The following is a 23,083-nucleotide window of genomic DNA, read 5'->3' as shown; positions in this document are numbered from 1 at the left end:
ATATTTTTACCTGATCTCCATTTTATGTAAAGAAAAACAGATTTAGAAAGCTCTGACTTGTCTGTGGTTAAATCTATGACTGGGCTTTTCAGTTCAATGCCTTTTTCATACAAAGTACCTTGCCTTTGTCTTAAGCAATAAATAGGATGATTTAAATGTCTTGGGGTGATTTTCTCCACGGAAAAGATGGTATAAGCTAAGGATGATCAGAATATCTTTACTTATTATAAAGCTGCCATTGCATTTGACTTATTTGTTTTTACCATGTGGACTGTGATAAATTAAATGGAATGAGCAAATCAGCTAACTGTATATTAAGAATGCTGCTAAATTATTTTTGACTCATTTTGTCTGGAATTTAATTATGTTTTCATGTTAAACCATTTTTCACTTGAAAATGCCCCCAGTACTTACAGTGATGTCCCATTCATTATAATAATTTCTTTGAGTGTATCACATAAAAATTGTACTTGAGTTATTAGAGCTTTTCTTGTGATGACATTAACCCTCTGGCCCAGTGCTGAAAATGCCTTGACACTTTAAATAGATTAGAGAGTGTCTTGATGTATTTAATAAAGGTTGGTCCTATGGGAACCTAAAATTGCATGGAAGTAAAAACTTATATGCTTTAAAAAGGTAAAAGAATAATATGAGTCTTGTATTTTTTTTCTAATTCTCATGTCTAAGGTGTGGATTCTATGGGTTTTTATTTTGAATGAAAGTTTAGCTAAATTTGGATAACCGCACTTATCAAACTTCCCTTTCTCGATCCTTTCTTGACCTTCATTTCTAGATGCACTGGTGTTACACATATATTGCAAGTCATTCTGGGTAAACACATTCAGAATTTAAGTGCCATATTGGGCATATGGAATGATTCAATCATGCCTATCTTGTAAAATGGTCACTATACCTTCTACTCACATTGAAAGTTTTCCTTTCAATAATTCTCTCTTTCCTTGTAAACTTAAAGCCAATTCTTACCTGGTTTGACTCCCAATTTAATTGCTTGGTATGTTGCTTGGTTTTATTATGTTTACAAATGTGGCCATGATTTACATGGAATTATATTTTCTCTGTTATCCCCTGGTATTCAGTGGACACATTACTATTCCTCACGTTTGGCTAAACGGGAATTTTCAGTATATGGTTATGTTGTTTCATCTTTGCTTGTACAAAAGTTGAGACAAGGTGATGCATTAGATCTATACAGTCTTTATTTATATTGTATGATATCCTTGCTGACCCAATCTCTATTCATTGCCCAGATAGTCTAGGAAAAGATCATCTTTAAAGTTGCTAAGAGTAAGGCTGAATAGGTGGAAATCATTTCTACCTAAGGACATAGTAAGTAACATTGAGACAAGAAAAATGAGTTGAAAAACAGTTAAATTCCTGTTCTGGAATTTGGTTGCTAACTGGGTCTGATTACTGTACTTTCCAAGGTTAATGTTCATTTGAGGATAAGTGCTCCTCTGAAGAGACTCATGAAATGGCAGCACGTATTTTCATTCCTGTTTGCAAAAGTTTCTCAGATTCCAGAAAACTGCCTGAAAACTGCTTAGAATGAATTTGGCAAGCTGCTTTTTATATTTTATTCTGGGAAATAATGGGAACAATCCATACCAGAAAAGAAGACGGTGACATTATAGAATACACTTTACCTAATGAAGTAGAAATATTTCAGTAAATGTTCAAAACAGGTTTATTGAGGTATAACTGACACATAATAGATTGCGCATGTTTAAAGCATACAATTTTCAAGGCATTAGACATGTAGGTGCATTTTCCTTTATCAGAGAAATGATTTGCAAATGTTTTCTCACAATGATGGTTTGTCTTTTCCTTTTCTTAACAGAATGTTTCATAGAGAACACATTTTAATTTTTATAAAGTCCAATGTATCAGTTTTTTTCTTTTATGGGTTGCATTTTTTTGGTGCTGTGTTTAAGAAACATTTGCTGATCCCAAGGACACAAAGATTTTTCTCCTATACTTTCTTTTAATGCTTTTGTTCATGATCAATTAAGTTAATTTTTGTATCAGATTAGAACTTGATTTTTTGTATGGTTATTGAAAAGATTGTTTTTTCCCTACTGAATTGTCTTTGCAATGTTGTTGGAAATTAGTTTTTCATATATTTCTGGAGTTTCCATTCTGTTCCATTGAGTTATTTTTCTATCTTTACAATATTACCATACTGGCTTCTTTTTTGTGTTTTTTTTTTTTTTTTTTTTTTCTGTCTTTTCTAGGGCTGCACCATGGCGTATCACGGTTCCCAGGCTAGGGGTCTAATTGGAGCTGTAGCTGCCAGCCTACACCACAGCCACAGCAATGCCAGATCCTTAACCCTCTGAGCAAGGCCAGGGATCAAACCCGCGACCTCATGGTTCCTAGTTAGATTCGTTAACCACTGAGCCACAACGGGAACTCCCTTTTTTAAAGTTTTATTGGTATATAGTTGACTTACAATGTTGTGTTAGTTTCAGGTGTACAACAAAATGAATCAGTTATACATATACTTATATCCATTCTTTTAAGATTCTTTTCCCATATAGATCATCATAGAGTATTGGGTAGATTTCCCTGTGCCATGCAATAGGTCTTTTGTTACTTATAATTTTGTATATAGCAGTGTGTAAATGCCACTCCCAATATCCCCGTTTATCCCTCCTCCTAATGTTTCCCCTTTGATAGCTGTAAGTTTAGTTTTGAAATCTTTGAGTCTGTATCTGTTCTGTGAATAAGTTCTTCTATGTCATTTTTCATTGGATTCCACAGGTAGGTGATAGCCTATGATATTTGTCTTTCTCTGTCTGGCTTTCCTCACTTAGTGTAATAATTTCTAGGTCCATCCACGTTGCTGCAAATGGCATTATTTCATGCTTTTTATGACTAATATTTCATTGTGTGTATATATATGTATATACACATACATAATACATATAAAATATGTATTATGTAATATATTTATATACACACTTCATCTTCTTACCCAATCCTCTGTTGATGCACATCATCCTCTGATGATGACTTTTGTAAATAGTGCTGCAGTGAATATTGGGAAGCATGTATCTTTTCAAATTATGTTTTTTTCTTGACATATGCCCCAAAGTGGAGTTGCTGGATCATATAATAGTTCTATATTTAGATTAAAAAAAAAAAAACAACTCCATTCTATTCTCCATAGTGGTTGTACCAATTTACATTCCCACCAACAATGTAGGAGGGTTCCTTCCCTCCATACCCTCTCCAGGATTTATTGTTTATATACTTTTAAATAATGGCCATTCTGACTGGCATGAGGTGATACCTCACTGTAGTTTTTGTTTGATTTTCTCTAATAATTAGCAATGTTGATCATCTTTTCATGTACGTTTTTGGCCATATGTCTCTCTTCTTTGAAGAAATGTCTTTTTATGTCTTTTGCCCATTTTTGATTGGGTTGTTTTTTGATATAAAGTTGTATTATATTTTTGTTTATTTTGGAGATGAATCCCATGTTAGTTGCTTTGTTTGCAGGATTTTTCTTCCATTCTGTGGATTGTCTTTTTTTTATGGTTTCCATTGCTATGCAAAAAAATTTAAGTTTAATTAGGTCCCATTTGTTTATTTATTTTTTAATTTTCATTACTCTAGAAAGTGAGTCCAAAAAATTAATGCTGCAGTTTCTGTCAAAGAGTGTTCTGCCTATGTTTTCCTCTAAGAGTTTTATAGTACCTGATCTTATGTTTATGTCCTGAATCTATTTTGAATTTATTTTTGTGCATGGTATAAGAGAATTTTCTAATTTTATTATTTTACATGAAGCTGTCCAGTTTTCCAAGCACCACTTATTGAAGAGACTGTCTTTCCTCCACTGTATGTTTTTGCCTCCTTTGGCATGGATTAGTTGACCATAGGTGTGTGGGTTTATTTCTGGGTTTTCTATCCTGTCCCCTGATTTTTATTTCTGTTTTTGTGCTAGTACCATATTTTGATGACTGAAGCTTTATAGTATAGTCTGAAGCCGGGAGCCTGATTTTTTCAGTTCCATTTTCTTCCTCAAGATTTCTCTGGCTATTCAAGGAGTTCTCATTGCGTTTCTGTGGAAAAAAATCAGACTAGTAACCATGAGGTTGCAGGTTTGATCCCTGGCCCTGGTCAGTGGGTGAAGGATCCAGCATTATCATGAGGTGTGCTGTAGGTCACAGATGTGGCTCAGATCCTGCACTGCTGAGACTGTGGCATAGGCTGGCGGCTGTAGCTCCAATTTGACCCCTAGTCTGGGAACCTCTGTATGCTACAGTGCAGCCCTAAAAAAGAGGAAAAAAAAGAGAGAGAAAATTTGTTTTGGTTATTCAGGATTTTGTGTTTCCGTATACATTTAAGTATTTTTTGTTCTAGTTCTGTGAAAAATGCCATTGGTAATTTGGTAGGGATTTTGTTGAATCTGTAGATTGCCTTGGGTAGTACAGTCATTTTGACAATATTTATTTTTCCAATCCAAGAACATGGTATATCTTTTCATCTGTTTCAGTCATCTTTAAGTTCCATCGTCAGTGTCTTATAGTTTTCAGAGTACAGATATTTTTTTCTCTTTAGGTAGGCATATTTCTGTGTATTTTATTCTCTTTGATGTGATGGAAAATGGGATTGTTTCCTTGATTTATCTTTCTGATCATTCATTGTTAGTGTATAGGAATGTAAGATATTTTGTGTATTATTTTTGTATACAACTTTGCCAAATTCATTGATGATACCAAGCAATTTTTTGGTAGCATCTTTAGGATTTTCTATGTTTAGTATCATGTCATCTGCCAACAGTGACAGGTTTTTTTTTTCTTTTCTCCTTTTATTTATTTATTGTTCTCTGATTGCCATGGGTAGTACTTCCAAAACTATGTTGAATAATAGTAGTGAGAGTGGACATCCTTGTCTTGTTCCGGCTCTTAGTGGATATGCTTTCAGTTTTTCACCATGGAGAATTTTTAGCTTTGGGTTTGTCATAAATAGACTATATTACATTGAGATAGGTTCCTTCTTTGCTCACTTTCTGGATAATTTTGATCAAATATGGCCTTTAGTTTTGTCAGAAGCTTTTTCTGCATCTATTGAGTTGACAATGTGGTTTTTATTCTTCAAATTTTTGACATGGTGTATCACATTGATTGACTTGCAGATGCTGAAGAATCCTTGCATCTCTGAGATAAATTCCACTTGATCATAATGTATGATGCTTTTTTTTTCTTAGGGCTGCACAGGCAGAAGTTCCCAGGCTAGGGGTCAAATTGGAGCTGTAGCTGCTGGCATACACCACAGCCATAGTGACACAGGATCTGAGCTGTATCTGCGACCTACACCACAGCTCATAGCAATGCTGGATCCTTTACCCACTGAGTGGGGCCAGGGTTTGAACTCGCCTGCTCATGGATACTACTCAGGTTCATTAACCACTGAGCCATGACAGGAACACCTGTATGATGCTTTTAACGTATTGTTGTATTCAGTTTGATAATATTTTATTGAGGATGTTCATCTATGATATTGGTCTATAATTTTTTTTTGTGCTGTCTTTGTATTGGATTTGGTATCAGGATAATGGTGGCCTCTTAGAAGAAGCTTCGGAGTATTCTTTCATCTGTTGTTTTTTGGAAGAGTTTCATAATAATAGGTGTTAACTCTTCTCTGTATGGTTGATAGAATTCATCTATGAAGCCAACTGGGCCTTGACTTTTGTTTATTGGAAGTTTTGAAATCACATTTTCAGTTTCAATACTTGTGATTTGTTTATTCATCTGTTCTCTTTCTTCCTCATTCAGTCTTGGAAGGTTGTACCTTTCTAAAAATTTATCCATTTCTTCTGGGTTGTCCATTTTATTGACATATAGTTGCTTATAGTAGTATCTTATAATCCTTTGTATTCTGTGATGTCAGTTGTAACTTCTCCTTTTTCATTTGTAATTGTATTGATATGGGACCTCTCTTTTTCTTGATGAGTCTGACTAAAGGTTTATTGATTTGTTTATCTTTTCATTGATATTTTCTTTTTTTTTTTTTTGGTACCATACTGTCTTGATGACTCTAGTTTATAAGAAATCTTGAAATCTGGTGGTGCTAGTTCTCCAACATTGTTCTTTTCCAAGTTGTTTTGGCTATTCCATATCCGTTGCATTTCCATGAAGATTTTAGAATCAATTTCTCAATTTCTACCAAAAAGCCTAAGAGAATATGGATCGAGATTGTATTAAATCTATAGATAGATTTGAGAGAATCAACATCTTAACACCTTATCATCTGATTCATAAACATAGTATATCTATCCATTTATTTATTCTTTCTAATCTCTTATCACTATTTTGTAGTGTTTAGGCCTTGTCATATTTTGTCAGATTATTACACCTTTTTATTTGCAAATAATATTTTATAAAATTTCCATTTCTAATTGCTTGTTAGTATTCTATAGAAATGAAATTGATTTTACATGTTTTTTATTCTTCAAACTTGCTGCTATTTTTTAATAGATTACGTTGACTTTTATATATTTAAACAATTTTATACTAATAGTTTTATCTATCACTATGCTTGTTGTTTATGGCTGTGAACACTTAACATTGATTTTGTCTAAAGTCAGCTGTGAAGAATTTAACTGTTCTATAACAATTACCATTTAGATCTATAACATATAATGCATAATATTGCAAGAATTATGGCTGGGACTCAAATGCATTTAGAAATGAAATAACTGTCTTTTGCAAGTGACCATGACTAACTTGAAATTTTAAACTGTTCCCTTGTATTGCTAATGCTCAATAAATATTAAATATTAGTACAGTTAAATGGGCTGAAACTCTTCTATCTGGTATTGATTTACCTTCATATAACATTTGTCTTCTAAAGAAACAGAATTATACCTTGAGGTAATCAGACTCTCTTTTAGGTCATTATCTTCTCTGTTCTTTATCCTTTGGAACATTATAAAGAACTTTAATTAGAATTAACAATAGTCTTTGGCCTTTATCAAAGTGCATTTAATGAAGGTGTTTGGGTTATTTTCTCCTAAATAATTTCAAGTCTTAAAACTTTGTTCTTTTAGGATGTTTATGTAGAATTAATCATAGTCAATAAATTAGTTTCAGGAAAAAATCTGTTCAAAGACAGATTTATATTGAAAGCATTCTCTTTCTATCTGCCTATTTAAAGACATGAAAATGCAAAATCATGCTAACTTTCATGGAATTTTTCAGGTAAGTAGTTTCTTTTGATCTCTTTTGGGGAATCAGCTTTGTAATAACAAAGTTTTTTATTTCAAGTATTAGGCAGTTAGATAAGGATTTCTTTTGAAAAATCATTCCTATCCTATACATCTGGTTTAGGCAGTCCTGGGTGTTCCCATAGCTTTCTGTTTTTCTCTGATCATGACATTACTCATTCTGTATTAAGGTTGCCTGTTTACATGTTGGTAATCTCTTGACTGTCAGCTCTGTGCAGCCAAGGGTCCCATCTCCTTCCTGCTGCCTAGCATAGCATGGAAGACAGAAGGCATTCTAAAAATACCACTACTGAACAAATGAGTTACTTTAAGACATGCTGTTTCAAACCCAGTTTTTAGTAATTAGATTTTATGGACAGTGTTAACTCAGTAAGTCATTTAGAATTTTAGTGTGTACATTTACGTGTTATATAAGGAAATTCCAGTATTAGTAGGTAAGCCAATTATAATTTTTTTTAAAATTTAGGATATTTTTATGGCCAGGAGATTAAATATTTTCAACAACATGTGATGCTAATACTCAAAATAGAATGTTAATTGAGAATCCTTTGCTCTTCTAAGTCACTATCTACAATTAGCATATTGCAAAATTTTTATAATATTTCTTCCTATCATACTTTTTACAAAGTATGCAAATATTAATAATAAATGCATTTTCAAAGGGAAGGAAAGTAGATAAATTTTAGCTGGCTGTATTTGTTTATAATTCTAGTTTAAATTAAATGGAAATAAAGTTTGAACTAATTATTAAAATGTGTTCTTTCCCTATTTGTAGATGTTGCTATTCATACAACCCTTCTCCCTGATTATACAGTTCAGGTATGAGAAACAAAAGGTAAATTCCCTTCACCATTGGTTATCTAATATTTAGACCATCTACTTCTGCTTTAATTACTCAAAGTTTCTAAGCTTTCCAGATGAAGGATGCTTTTTGAATTTTCTATTCAATATCATGGAACTATGGCTTTAGCACCAAGCACAGAATTATAAATTTCAAAAAGAATTTAGTGTTGACTCCCAACCTCTTTATTTTTCAGAAAAATCACATAATATTTTTGGAAGCTCTATGATAATAAAATAATTTCTTATCTTTAGGGATTTAGTATTTATCTAAATCTGCTCAACAGAAATCATCCTTTTTGAATGAAAAACATGACAATTTTAAAAAGAAGAAACCCCCCTGTTTGCTTGAGCCAAGGTCATCTATAACTCTCAATATCAATCAGGATGCATATTTATTTAAATATTTGAATGTATTTGATCTTGAATTGGTAAAGGAGCAATACATTAGTGTAAATCATAAGAACTTGGGACAGGAATAGGCTACTAGAAATTTTGGGGATATTAGTTTGGGTTAAGTTCCATATTGCAAAGAAATGTAGGAAAAGTGCTTAAAGAGAGATTGTATATGTCTTAGTTTGGGTTATTTCAGAGCAGAGCCTGAGATAAGGATTTTGGTGCAAAGATTATTTAGACAGTGATTCCTGAAACAGGAGTTAGAGATCAGGGAGGGAGAGAAAAAGACAGGGAAAGCCTGAATGCCAGAGTGTTATCAAAGTTGTTATGGTGAGTAATGAGCCTTAGATTCCACTGGGACCTCTGAGAAGTTTACCGAGTGCCTCTGGGAATTTTTCATTTGAAGGAAGAGGCAAAACATTTATCTTGAGGGACCTGTCCCTGTTGGTTAAAGGCTGTTTCAAGGGTCCCCGCCTGCCCTGTGCTTCCAAATAGTACCTGTGAGAAATAACTAGGCTTCTGAAGTATCTGAGTAGCAATTGAGACTACAGCAGAAGGATGCACAATTCTTGCTGCAGATTAGATACTGGAGGCCTGAAGTGAGACTGTGCCCACCCAGAACTGTCCACTAGAGCTATGGCTAAAATCAAGTGCAGGGATGTGAGGTACCAGCAGCATTTGGACTCAAACAAGACATTACTTTATGCAGCCTGGAGTTCTAACACCAAAACAGTACAGTAGAGATTATATAGGAGAGGGCAGAGAGGGGAAACAGAAACTAGATTTGTAGGTTCTCAGCAACAGAAAAATCTTAAATCACTTGATTCCTGTCTCACCTTGTGTTTTGGGATTTCTCTTTTCAGTGTAAGCAAGTCACCAAAATGGTGGTTGTGATGGCACATGTGGGATGGTTTTAATTTATATTAGAAAAGTAGAATTTGATCCTAAAAAGTACATGGAGGAGTTTCCACTGTTAAGGATGTGGCATTTTTTTCTGCAGCTGCTTGGGTAAATGCTGAGATCCCTGGTGCAGATCCCTGGCCTGGCATGGTGGATTAAGGATCCAGCATTGCCACAGCCACAGCTGTGTCACAGCTGTGGCTTGGATTCAATCCCTGACTTGGGAATTTCCATATGCCATGTGTATAGATAGATAGATAGATAGATAGATAGATAGATAGATAAATAAATAAATAAATAAATAGTAAGGGGAAATAAAAGACATGGACTCAAAGAAAAAAAAAACTAGGACAAAATAGTAGAGAAGTTGAAACAGCAGAACAGAAAAATAGAAAAAAAATTGTAAAAATGATGGCTGAGCTATGGAACAAAACTGAAGATAAGAGTAAAGCCATTACAAAAATTAAAACCACATTGGAAGCAGTAAGTAGAATGTATGATGAAAAAAGATCCCATAATAATTTAGAATGCTAATAAATACTTAATTGCTTAATGCTAATATTTATTTACTACATACTAGGAACTCTTCTGAGGGTCTTACTTTTATGAGTCTCACTCAGTATTCAGAAAAATCCTATTAGTTACATTATTCTTATCTATGTTCTATAGATGAGGAAACTGAGGCACAGACATCATGCCACAGCTACATCTCTTTATTAGGAGTATAGGCTATATCAAATTAAATTATATATGTGCAAAATCTTTTCAACTCTGTGTTCTCACTGCTAGATAATGTAGATGCAAAAACATGTTTGAGGAGACAATGTGGACAAAGCAATGAAAACAGCCATAAAGATGAGAGAGTGAAGATGCAACTTTGCTTAGTTGATGTCTGTGAATTTGAGCTTGAAATAAATACAAAAGTCAATAACACTTTCTATATAAGAAAGAAGAACTGAACTTTCAAATCTAAATTTGGAATGCCACATTCTAAAAAAAAGTAGAACTATCAGTCCTGAGGTGTAGTATGGCATAAAGGCAAATGTTCAAGATTAAATAAAGAGTAGTATAGTCATCCGTCTGAAAAGGCAGTTAACTTCAAGAGGAAAAATTAGCCCTACTCAAATCCTTCATAGCAGTATGCAGTATCAAAAGATTGTAGATCATGTTTGCAGAATTCTGAGTTTAAAAAGGTATGATTCCAAAATTTAATAAGTAGCTAACTTTTTATCCATTTATACAGGCAACAGTCTGTTCTTAAAAAAGGACTCAGAGTATGATGCCCATGAGATAATGTAGAGGGAAAAAAATCTTAGTTATGAATTCTGTCAACCAACCTGTATCAGTTAGCTTTTGCTAGGAAACAAATCACCCCAAAATGTAGTCACTTAAAACCAGAGCTCTTATTTAGCTCATGATTATGTGTGTAGATCGAGCAGTTTTCCTTATCTGGGCAACTTGATCAATGTCTTTGGGCTCTCAGGCATCTGCTCTTAGCTACATGTCTCCTGGCAGATGGGTGATCCAGGTGGCCTCATTCGAATGTCTCATGGTTAGTTTTGGCTGTGCCAATGAGGGTAACAGGGTCACATGTCTCTCATCATCTACAGGAATTTTTGCAGGTGGAGATGGCAGGGGTTTCTAAAGCAGAAATTGCAAGGCCTCCTGAGATCTTGGGTCAGAATCCACATGTCATCACTCTGCAGCATTCCACTGGGTAAAGCATGTCGAGAGGGATAAAGACATAAATTAATCTCTTATAGGAGAAGTTGAAAAGTACTGGGACCAATTTCATCATCTATCACACAACTGAAAAGTTAAAATTTAAAACAAAACAATCCAAGGCAATGAGGAAGCAATAGCCTGAAAACCTACCTGTGCATTTTGAATTCATATAAATGTAAAAGTAAAGGTAAAAATTACAGGCATGTTATGTTTAGAAATAAGAATATAAACTTGTAAAGGTCAAAATATAAAAGTAATAAAACAAACTAGGGAAAGGTTGTTAAAATGGAAGTATTTACCTTACCTTTCATAGTGTGGAAATGATAGTTATTTTCTAAACTTTATAACCTAGAAAACTGAGTTTTAAGTATATGATTTAAAATTATGAAGGTAAACCAGTTGAAAGTAAGGAATGGATTGTAAATTACCACATTTACTAGGAGGTGGTAAAAAAGACAAAGGCAATATAGCAAGAGATAGGTAACAACAAAACAAATGAATAATTAAAATCTGAATATAAAGCATAGTATGTTAAAATAAACATGCCAGTTAAGAAGTAAAAGGCTGTGGGACTTAATAAAAAATAATGAAAAATCAGTTGTGTCCTACACACAATAATCAAACACCTATAATAATAACAAAATGAATAAACTGATAGGAGAAATACATTATATAGGCGAACAGTTTAATAACTATTATTCTGACCTTTTATTGAGATACAATTGACATATTAGTTTGGGAAGTACAACATAATAATTCAGGTTCTGTGTATATGGTAAAATGATCGCCAAAATAAGTTTGGTTAACATCCATAACCACACATAGATACAAATATTTTTTTCTTGAGATGAGAATTTATAAGATTTACTCTCTGAGCAACATTCATTATACAAACAATATTAGTAACTATAGTCACCATGCTGTAAATTATATTTCCATGACTTATTTAATAAATATTGTGTACCTTCATCTGTTTCATTCCCCCGCTTCCCCTCCCCAGCAACCACCAATCTCTCCTCCATATCTATGAATATGGTGTTTTGCTTTGTTTTGTTTTAGATTCCATATGTAAGTGAAACTAGGAGTTCTTGTCATGGCGCAGTGGAAATGAATCTGACTAGGAACCATGAGGTTGCAGGTTTGATCCCTGGCCTCACTCATTAGGTTAAGGATCTAGTGTTGCCATGAGCTGTGGTGCAGGTGTACAGCTGTGGTCTATAGCTCTAATTAGACCCCTAGCCTGGGAATCTCCATATGCCATGGGTACAGGCCTAAAAAGACAAAAGACAAAAAAAACAATAAGTGAAACTATATGATATTTATTTTTTTTTCAGTCTGACTTATTTTATATATGTACCACAACTTTATCCATTCATCCATTGATGGACACTTAGGCTGTTTCATATTTTGGCTATTGTAAACAATGCTGCAGTTAATATATGGGTGTAAATATGTTTTTAGGTCAGTGTTTTCATTTTATTTGGATGAATACTCAGAAGTGGATTTGCTCGATTACATGATAGCTCTATTTTAATTTTTTTGATGAAATTCCATTCTGTTTCTCAAAGTAAATGTACCAATTCATTTTCCCAGTGTACAAGGGTTCCCTTTTCTCCACATCCTTCCAGCATTTATTTATCTTTCTGAGTCTAGCCATTCTAACGGGTATGGAGTGATATCTCATTGCAGTTTTGATTTTCATTTCCCTGATGCTTAGTGATGTTGAACACATTTTCTTGTACCTGGAAGCTATTTGTATGTCTTTTTTGGAAAAATACCTATCCAGATCCTCTGTCAATTTTAATTGTTTTTGTTGTTGTTTTGCTTGTTTTACTATTGTGTTGTTGTAGTTCTTTATGCATTTTTGAAATTAACTCCTTATCAGCTATATAATTTGTAAGCATATTCTCCCATTCAGGCTACCTTTTCCATTTTACTGATAATTTCCTTTGCTATGTAGAAGTTTTCAGTTTGTTAAAGTCTCATGTGTTTAGTTTTGCTATTGTAGCCTTTGTTTTTGGTATCAAAAAAATAAGCAAAGAAACATCCTACAAAGTCAAAGAGCTTATCTTTTCTTCTAGGAATTTTATGGCTTCAGGTCTTACATTCCATTCTTTAATCCATTCTGAGTAAATTTTTGTGTATGGTATAAAATTGTCTAGTTTCATTATTTTGCAGGTTGCTGTCTTGTTTTCCCAACACCATTTATTGAAGAGACTGTCCTTTCCCCATTTTCTATTTTTAGCTCCTTTATTGAATTAATTGACCCTATATGTATGTGTTTATTTCTGGGCCCTCTATTCTGTTTAATTGACCTATGTGTGTCTTTATTTATGTCAGTACCATAGTGTTTGGGTTACTACAGCTTTGTAATTGTTTGAAATTAGGAAATGTGATGCTTCTAGTTTTGTTATATTCTTTCTCAAGATTGTTTTTGCTAATTAGGAATTACGTAGTTTAATACAATACAAATGTTAGGATTCTTTGTTCCATTTCTGTGAAGTAAATTAGAATTTTGATACAAATTGCATTGTGTCTGTAGATGGCTTTGGGTTGAATGGACATTTTAACAATATCAATTCTTCCAATCCATGATCATGGCATATCATTCCATTACTTCATACCTTAATTTTTTTTTTTTTTTTACCAGTCCTATGATACCCAGGAGTTCTAGCTCCACTGGCCACCAGAGCTAGTCAATCACGGGTCATACCTGGGGCAGCAGCTACAAAAACTGTGGGAAGTGAACATGTATAAGCTTCCCTTCAGGATATACTAACGCACTAGTGCATGACAGAGGGTGAGGATGAAGGTACTGCCTCCAAGGTCTCTAGGGAGGATTTCAGTTGACCCTTAGGTATTTGTGTAATCTGAAGCTGCCCCTCAGACTGAAGCTGAGAAGTTAAACTACCAGGCTTTTTTTCACAGAACACTTGGATCCTTAATATTGCCTCATTGATGTTCCCTGGGGTTGATAACCTGTTAAGAACATTGTTTCTGTTTGTTATAGTCCTATGGGAAAAATAAGTGTAAGCCCTGCTGACCACCAGAGCCAGGAGTACTAGAAGTGGGGCCTGGGTGGCAGCCACATATATTGGAACACCAGACAAGAGTGCAAGCTTCTCTCCAGGAGATTAATATGAGCTGGAGTGAGACAGAGGGAGAAAATAAAGGTGGTGCTCACTATTCATCTTTGGAGAGTATTTCAGTAGACCCCTAGATGTGTGTTAAATTAGATGTTTGTCCCTCAGACTTTATGTTTCAGATAATCAAATAAGCTTTTTTTTTTTTACAGAAATTCTGGGTGTTTAGCATCAGCTGGCAATGCGGTAGGTGAGTTTGCATGCCAGAGAACTTATAGTTCCCTTTGAGAACTGTATCTCAGTTTGCTATGGTTTGTGGAACTAATTTATGCAAGTCTCATTGGCTTTTTAAAGCTATATGCTTTAGGATCTCATCTCTTAGGTGCAAGTCTTAAGAGTTGAGGTGCCAAGTGCAGGGTTCAAATACTCTGGTCCTCAGGAAAAAGCTTGGGTTTGTGAGTTTCCTTCCAATGTTGTCATTGTGCTAGGAGTGGGGTTTATGGTGAGATTGTTTCTCAGCCTCTTCTACCCAGTTTCATGTGGCTATTTTCTTGCTTGCCTGACATGTAGGAATCACTCATCTAGTTTTCTTTTTCTTTTTCATTTTCCTTTTCAGGAGGATATTTTCATATAGAGTTGTAGATTTGGTGTGTCTATGTGAGAAGATTAATTCAGGATTCCTCTTTGTTGCTGTCTTGAACTAGAAACTATTAATTTTATTTTGATTTTTTAACTGGGCAAAGAATCAAATAGGCAGTATATTGGAAAAAACTGAAGTAGCCAATCAGTATGTGAAAATGTGAACTAAATAAATTCAAATTTAAATACAATAAAATATATTTAGAAACTGTCAAACTGGCAAAAATTAAAAAAAAAAAACACAACTAAATGATAAGGGTTCAGGAAACAAAAACTGTTAGATCCTGATAGTGAAAGCAGATGAGCCTTAAATTTATGGAATAATGGGATATTAGTTGCCAGCTTTCAATCTGCCTTTTTCATGTCCGAGCCCCATGTAATCATTCACCAGAAGGGGCCCAGAAACTCATGTATGGCATCAAACTCCATCCATACACACACATCCACCTTCTCACTTGCACTTGGCCGCTTTGTGAAACCTCAGTGTCACGTGCAGTCTACCCTGAGAAAAATAGACTCAGGAAAGAGACCCTTCTAGTCCCTGGAAGCAGGTCCAGGTTTGTTTGGACAGGAAATTCTCTAGTCCCAGGTACTCACATTGTAATCCAGAATAGAGAATATAGGTTCTGTGTGGGAATATCCCCTTGGTTCTGAGGTTTTCTTATATTCTTGACAGAGCCATGCTTAGAGCAGGGCCAGAGGAGCCCTCTAAAGTATACCTTAGAATAGGGGTCCTCACTGCCTTGTTCTTAGGCTGGTTGAGTGAAAGTATATATTAATATCTTTATGGGAGTTCTTTAATAATAGCTAATAAAATTTAAAGCTACCATGATGTCCATCAACAGAGTTTAAAAAAAATGATACTTTTGTTCAATGAAACTTCATGCAGCTCCATCAGATATTGGGATACTGAAATAAAAATACTGTACACCACAAAACATAAAACTAAATTTAAAAAAGCAAAGACCAAGGTATAGAATGGTGCCCTTAGATAATACCACATATATTTCTTTCCATTTTCTCCATTCTGGAATATCACTCTAAGATTTCCTATACTGCATTATTTTCCGTTGTCTATGATTCAGTTATAAATCAATCATGGTTTCCTTCTTTTAAGACTAGATGGCAGTTAATAGATGATGATAACCCAGAGGAGCTGGGTTTTTGAGAGAGAGTGTTGGGGGTGAAGAGAAGTTTTTTTTAATACTTTATACACTTTATATTTTTTGACATGAGGCATTCAATAATTTATTATTAACCATAAAAGTAAGAAGAACATGTAAGAGGGGATAGAATGGGTATGATTTTAATTTTTGTTTTACAATTGAGTAAATAGGCTCAGAGGGATTGGACTGACTCATGTGAGATAGTGACAGAAAAAAGGCCAGGTAAGACAAATATCTTCCAACTGATTTGCTGGAGGGATAATTATAATTTACTTTGTGAATATTGTTATGAGTAAAGTGGAGCTCTAATTTTCAATTCCAGTCACTGTTGGACTAGAAATTCAACCCAAATGGTAGTTGATCAAGGGCAGCTTTAGAAGTGGAAAGAGGAGTTCCCGTCGTGGCGCAGTGGTTAACGAATCCGACTAGGAACCATGAGGTTGCAGGTTCGATCCCTGCCCTTGCTCAGTGGGTCAAGGTTCCAGCGTTGCCATGAGCTGTGGTGTAGGTCGCAGACGCGCCTCGGATCCTGCGTTGCTGTGGCTCTGGCGTAGGCTGGCAGCTACAGCTCCGATTCGACCCCTAGCCCGGGAACCTCCATATGCTGCAGGAGTGGCCCAAGAAATGGCAAAAAGACAAAAAAAAAAAAAAAAAAAAAAAAAGAAGTGGAAAGAATGCCCAGGACATGGCACTGGATGTGAAAGGAGATGCATCTTTCTTTCCTGAGGCTTACTTCTGAAAGCATTTTTCCAGCCAATACTGAGGATATAGAAGAGAGAGGAAGGGAGTGAGGGCTTTATTCTCTAGTCCTAAAGAGTTATGAAAGAAAGGGAAAGGGTCATCTTCGATGACACCATTCTTTTATGGCTAAACTACAACCAACCAACCAAATAGCAACATCACAACTATAGTCTCAATAGTAATAGACTGGAATGATGGAAACTGAAAAAATAATTTTGAATATAAAGACCTCTAAGGAAGCCCTATTCTCTTTATTAATAGGAACCATCCACATTCTATTTAACTCAACCTCTGTACTTTAAAAAGTTTAACCAGAAACTGGAATTTCGAACATAAAACACACTATCATCAGAGAACAGGCATCAAATTTTAGTTTCAGAAATATCACTTGCCCATTTGAGCACATTTACAAGCACAGGAGGTTGTGGTATACATACATGAAATGGAATGTGACTAAATTTGAGCTGAGGATTCCTTTTGTTCTTTTGCACTTAAGAGTGTGTGCAAGAACTACAGTGTTTCTAGGCAGAGAATACATGAGTTATTCTTGAAGGAGAAAACCCTACAGGAACAGCAATTTATCACCTGAGTGTAGTTTTAATGGTTTTCTCTGGATGTGGATTTGTTCTAATCAGCCCTGAAAATTCTGGAAAGGAAGTGCATTAACTGGTCTCCCAGGATCTGGTTTTCTCCGCAACTGTCAACATATTAGTCGGTACATATTAGTCAGTGGCCAGCTTCGACCATTGTGGTTGATAGTATTACTAAATCCACTTACAGTGAATGACTGAGAATAAAAAATCCATTCTCTTTTATAGCCAGGCATTTGATAATCAGCATTTAAAGACATCCCTTTAATTACCGAGGTGGTAGATCAAGTCTATTTTACCTTGACCCCTGTGAGTATAACATCTGTTAAATTTATCACCTCTCCCCCAGTATGACTCTGCAGTGTTGATTAACTAAGCATGTGGCCCTTTCAATTTGGTGACTAAAGGGAGCCCATCTATCACTTTGCACATCAGAAAGCATGTTCAATTGCTTTTGCTTTCATTTATTACCCCACGGGACAGAAATGACTCTTAACTTTCCTGATTAAAACACTATGACCATGCTTTAAGTTTAATTGTATACATTGCTAGTTAATAGCAAATACTTCCCTTGGGCATAAACTTTTAAATCTAATTTAGATTGATTCTGTGTTATAATAAAGGCTTAAGCTTGGGAGAAAGGAGAGTGGCCACCCTATCTTTGGTCTTTAGCCATATATGGTGTATGCTGGAAATTCACAGAAAAAGCAAATTCAAGTAAATCTCAGAGATATAACCCACAATAAATAATCCTCAGAAAATATTTAATTTGAATTAAAAATAATGTTGTCCTGATAACTTAAATAAACCTGTTTTATGTATATACATCTGGAACATTCAGCAATTATGAATTGTGGAAAATATGTGATCAATTGGAAGTGTTATGATCTTTGAAACTGGTGACTTTCCCTTACTGGATAGTAAAAATGACAATAAATACATATAAGTGTGGAGGAGGACCAACCTGAAATGTCAAATGAATTTAAGCACTTTTAATTGTATTTTTTAAATCCTTGAGCATTCTTAAGAACCTAAAAGCATAACTGAAGAGAGTAAATTTATATTTATTCTCAATAAATATTGAGAGTTTAAATGGAATTTTAGACATTCTTTTTTAACAACCAAGAGTTATTTGTACTAATGAAATCTTTTTTTTTTATTTTGTGTATTTTAAAAAATTTCCTTTGTTATAGAGTTGGTCTAGAGAAAGGAGAGTCTTCAAAATCAAACCTGTACCATAAGCTAGTGTAGATGTAGAGGTTTCCACACATATACCCAAGATATACATTTATCATTAATCAGTGGTGTGCTATACAGTAAATAAAGGGGATACAAAGTAAAAACAGAAAAAAATAGAATTCCAAATATAATTTAGGCGATGGCATATTGAGAGTAAGTAGCCTAAATGCCTATTTGTGATAAAATGGACATAATAGTAATCTACAAAATACGTGAATGTTTTTTATCGACAGAAAATATTATACGTGGAATGGGAATAGTGGATTAACAAATGGTGTTATCTGTTTAAAATTTTAGTTTAGTGCCTCCCTTTTTTCCAGCAAGTTTATTTAAGTGAAATATTAGTGTATGTTTTTTGTATATATATTTGTTTTTAAAGATCCACTTTGATAATGTTGGCACATCTGTTGCCATATGTTTTAATCAGTTATAGGTCCATTGTAAAGCAAGGACATGTTAGGTTACAGTTTTGAATGCTAGCTAACAGATTAATTTATTTGAAATACTTAGAAAGTACTAGTGGTGCTGTGTGCTGAGCACCATTCTAGACACCATGGATATACTGGTGAACTAGAGCAACAATATCCTTGACATTATGAAGTTTACATTCTAGTGAGGAAGACAGATAATATGCAAATGAACACACACATCTAAAAGACTAGAAAGATAAAACATCACAAGAAGACCTAGAATAATGGGTGATGGGCGTGAACAGTGGTGTGGACCCTCCTCTTTGAGGGTGATGGTAGAGCAGAGCCTGAATGTACTGAATTGTGCGAACGTTTTTGTGTGTGGTGGTGGGGAGTGGTGGTAAGAGCTGAGGAAGAGCCTTTGAGTCACAGTGATGAGAAGGCAAAGGGTGTGAGTTGAGAATGTTCCTGGCTTATTGGTGAGTTACAAAGAGGACAGGAAGGCTAGACCAGAACAAGAAAAGAGTGGTAAGATTAAAATCAGGGATCAGAGCATGGGACCAGGGCATGAGGAAGTAAGAAAGAGGAAAACTGATTTTATTCTAAATATACTTGCCGTGACTAAAGCAGGAGAGTGAAATGATCAGATTTGTGTTTTAAACATACCACTCTAAATGCAGTGTGAAAAACACAGTGGAGCAAAGGTGAAAAAACAAAACCAGTTAGGAAATGGTTATAGTGGTCCAAGGAAGAGAAGCTGGTGTTTGGATCAGTGTGGTACCTGTGGTGAGAAGTGATTAGGTTCTGAACTATATTTTGATATGTTTTGATTGCTGAGAGCAGGGAAAGGTGCTTTGCTCACAGAAGCAGAGAGTGTATTTTGTGTGCCTGGATTTTGTGTCCTATGTTCCTGGAAACACAAAAAGAAGGGATGGCATTTGTTTCTCTACCATGCGTTGAAAATAATGAGTTCTTTCTTCTGAGGGTAGCTAAATCATTCATTGTAAAGGTATTAGCATAAGAAGTAATTTCACACTTGTTGATAGATGGAAGCCCCACTTAAATTTTGGCAGTTGTATGAATAGCAGAGTGTGTATGGTGATGGTGGGGGCCACTAAGTGTGGATTTAAGGAAGCTCACTAAGAGGCAACTACAGTATGCCAGGTCAGAAATGATGGTGACTTGGGCTACAGTAATAGTGACATTCTAACAGGGTTAGAACTCAGCTATACTAGCTAATCTGCAAGCAGTATGATTTAGTCTAGTGCCAACTGGGCTTAGTAGTTTCAGCACCTAAAGGGGTTCTTTTATCATAAGATTTAATAAAATAGCATTTATTGAGAAGAGTTAAAGTACTCTTTGGAAAAAATTCCTTATATTTCACCAAAAGGTTATTTTAAAAATGCTATCCCCAGTGTAGTATAATTACATATTTTCCATAGAGTCTCTTAAAGATACTGTTCTTGTTCTGGTCTAGGCATCCTTTCCTTCTGTCATCTGATTCCATGTCTTTTTCCAGACTATTTCAGTGACCCATGACAGTCAGGGCTGCATTGATTCATAACTTGCTGAATTCTTTATATCATCGTGAGGCCAAGAGCCCTACATCTCTCAAAGTTGTTCAGAGTTTAGTATTTAAAATACTCAATTGTATTTATATTCCTAAGTTATTTCTCTTATTTACTATTGGATACTGGTGATACGCACTAAAATATGTTTGTGCATTTCTCTGATCAGAATATCTGTCAGAGGTGGGACAGGTTATATGGAAAACCTCTTGGGAATTAGATGAGAAAGAATAACTTTGTGATTGATCTGTTGATCTATCTGTGATATATTTGTAATTGACATAAATATATAATACGTGTATATAAATGTAAAATGTGATATGTATGTATATAGCTATATAATGTGTATGCATATATGTGATATATGTTTGATATACATGTTTGTATATATATGTATATAAATGTAAATATATATCATTACCTAGCATAGGACTTGGTAAAGAGTTAACTGTAATTCACTCACCATCCCACTGTGAAAAAGGAAATACCTTCTATTTGACCTGGTGCAGTTTTGAAATAAATTACTTAGTAGCCAGACAGGTAATGCTAAAACATAAATTTATACAGTTACATTGGAAACTTTCCCTTTTTATGCACATGCCATTACATATGTCATTTCCATTTGTTAATCCCAAACAGATGGGAGGCCCAGTCAGTAGGTAAAAATGCAGACCAAAATGCTAGCTTCTTTTTATTTGCTTCCTTTTAGCTAGCTCTTCATCTCAGGGGAAATACCAGGTGTGCTCATTGACTCACTTGGTATCAAAGATAAACATTTGTCAAAACACAGAGCTTGCTGGTTTCAGTTCTAGCATAAAATCATGTAAATAAAACCAAGGACTTGAAAGTAGTTTGAATATGATAAGCATTAAGGCATTTGTTTAATAACATATATAACTAGTTGGAAACCACAGGATAGAAGGCACACAGACACACAATTATATAACTGATATTTCTTCTTCACATAAGGTAGTATAAGAAAAATTTTAAGGCAATTATAAACTAGAAAAATACTTCAAAACATATGACCAAGTATTACTAAACTTAATACACAAGTGTTAGAATTCTGTAAGATGAGTTCCTGCTGTGGCACATTGGGTTAAGGATCTGGTGTTGCCGCATCTGGGGTATAGGTTGCAGCTGCTGCTCAGATTGAGTCCCTGGCCCAGGAACTTCCATAAGCCACTGGTGCAGCCAGAAAAAAATTCTCTGAGATGAAATTTAAAAGTTTTACTCAATAAAAAAGAGAAGTCCAAAATGAAGAAGTAAATTGATAATGTTTAATTCCTCTAAAAGCAAGAAAGCATTAAATAAAAATTTTTATCAAAGTGAATACAATTTAATATATATACTCATGTTCATTAGGGTATGAAGAAATCAATATTATGCTAATATTTTGTGGAGAACAATTTGGTAATATAAATTTAAAAAACATAGGAAAATGCATCTTTTTTATCTGTTAATTTGATTTACATAAAATTACATGGATTATATCATTAGTAAAAGAAAAACATCTGAAAATGTTCATCATATGAGAATGATTTAAAATCCCTTTGGCAAACTCATAGAAGGAAATATGGTGCAGGTATAAAATGATGTTACCAGGGGATATATTATAATGTGGAAAAGTACACCCGAAACACTACGTTAGGTGTTTCTGTGTATGCATATTTGTGCATGTGAGTGTATGTGTGTATGATAGAGAGTGAGAAAGAATGGAGATGGTGGAATAGTAACAGATTTTGTCTGTGAGGCCAGCCTGCTTATGTTAACATTCTGGTTCCTTTATTTACTAACTCTGTCTTGGGCAAGTATTTCAGTATTCCTGTTTTTCATTCCTGATTCATAAGATTGGGAAAAAAATAATACCTTTCTCATCTGGTTGTTGAGAGGATTAAATAAGTTTACACAAATAAAGCATTTAGAAGAATGGCCCAAATAAGCATGGCAAAATATTATTTTTTTCTTTTTATAATCACTATGTTAACATTTTTCAACAAATACTTATTGAGATCATGACATAGGTCAAGAATTTGATCAGTACTGGGGATGCAATGATGAACAAAACATCCTCAGGAAGTTTACATATTAGTGAAACACACAACATAGAGATAAATGTGATGTGAAGTTATGCAATGGTGTGTTGATGAGGTTAGGAAATGGCAGGATTAAGGAGAAAAGGTCATGGGAAGAGTCATTAGGGAGGCCCTCTTTGAGGGTTGATGTTTGAGCAGAGACCTGAATGAATTCCACAGCAGACTCTTGAGTATCTGGGTGAACAACATTCTAACAAAGGAATAGCTGGAAATGTCCCGTGGTAGAAATGTGGTTGGAATGTTTGAGAAATCTCAGTGCAGTTCTGGGCTGGAGCAGAATGAGCTAGCAGAAGAGTATTGGGAAATTAGGAAGAAAGAGAGACAGACTGGAGCCAGTGTGGAAAGTAATTTAGACTTCGATGTGTGCCAGGGTTCTGAGCAGATGAACAGTTTAGAAAGATCATAACAGTTGCTCTGTATAAAATGGATTTATGCAAA

Source organism: Sus scrofa, chromosome 1, assembly GCF_000003025.6.
Source record: "Sus scrofa isolate TJ Tabasco breed Duroc chromosome 1, Sscrofa11.1, whole genome shotgun sequence".
NCBI classification, from domain to species: Eukaryota; Metazoa; Chordata; class Mammalia; order Artiodactyla; family Suidae; genus Sus; species Sus scrofa.
Note: the sequence above shows the minus strand (reverse complement) of the source record.